Raw genomic sequence first — 1,247 nt, forward strand, 5'->3', positions numbered from 1 at the left:
GGTGTAGCTCCTTCGTTTCGTTGTTGGTGGACTAGTTTCGTAGGAGTCACCGTACTATCAAGAGGGGATCCGCTTTGGTAAGACTTGGGTGGAATCACACGTACACATCCGTTTCACACCCGTCATCTTTCCTTCCGCATCTCTGGAGCTGCCGTTTTCCCCTTGCTACGCTTTGCTCTGCCCTAGCAGTAGTACCGCGACCTCAGCGGTAGTACCGCTCTCAGAGCGGTAGTACCGCTACTACTGCTTGGGTCTTTCGGCCGTAGTACCGCTGTGCGTCTGGGCTACTTCCGCCTCGATTCTCGAACAAATTTTCCGTGTCGGGTTTTGCGGCACTAAGGGAGGTAGTAGGAGCGGTAGTACCGCTCTAAGCGGTAGTACCGCCCTTCCCTAGCGGTAGTACCGCCCTGGGGTCAGGGCCCCGGGCAGCGCGGCAGTACCGCTGGGTCGAGCGGTAGTACCGCCCAGAGCGGTAGTACCGCTCTTCCCTAGCGGTAGTACCGCCCTGGGGTCAGGGCCCCGGGCAGCGCGGCAGTACCGCTGGGTCGAGCGGTAGTACCGCCCGGAGCGGTAGTACCGCCCTTCCCCAGCGGTAGTACCGCTCTGTGCGGGGCTGGTGAGTGGGATAACAGTTGGTTTGCTCCTCCCACTATAAAAGGGGGTCTTCTTCCCCAAAGTTGACCTACCTCTTTCCCACAAAGCTCCATTGTTGCTCCAAGCTCCATTTTTGCCCGATCTCTCTCCCTAGCCAATCAAACTTGTTGATTTGCTCGGGATTGGTTGAGAAGGCCCAGATCTACACTTCCACCAAGAGAAATTTGATTCCCCCCACTTATCCCTAGCGGATCTTGTTACTCTTGGGTGTTGAGCACCCTAGACGGTTGAGGTCACCTCGAAGCCATACTCCATTGTGGTGAAGCTTCGTGGTGTTGTTGGGAGCCTCCAAGTGTTGTGGAGATAGCCCCAATCTTGTTTGTAAAGGTCCAGTTGCCGCCTTCAAGGGCTCCAATAGTGGAATCACGGCATCTCGCATTGTGTGAGGGCGTGAGGAGATTACGGTGGCCCTAGTGGCTTCTTGGGGAGCATTGTGCCTCCACACCGCTCTAACGGAGACGTACTTCCCCTTAAAAGGAAGGAACTTCGGTAACACATCCTCGTCTCCACCGGCTCCACTCTTGGTTATCTTGTCCCTTTACTTTTGCAAGCTTACTTGAGTTATATCCATTGCTTGCTTGTGTGCTTATTGT

This window comes from Triticum aestivum, chromosome 2B (genome assembly GCF_018294505.1).
Source record: "Triticum aestivum cultivar Chinese Spring chromosome 2B, IWGSC CS RefSeq v2.1, whole genome shotgun sequence".
NCBI classification, from domain to species: domain Eukaryota; kingdom Viridiplantae; phylum Streptophyta; class Magnoliopsida; order Poales; family Poaceae; genus Triticum; species Triticum aestivum.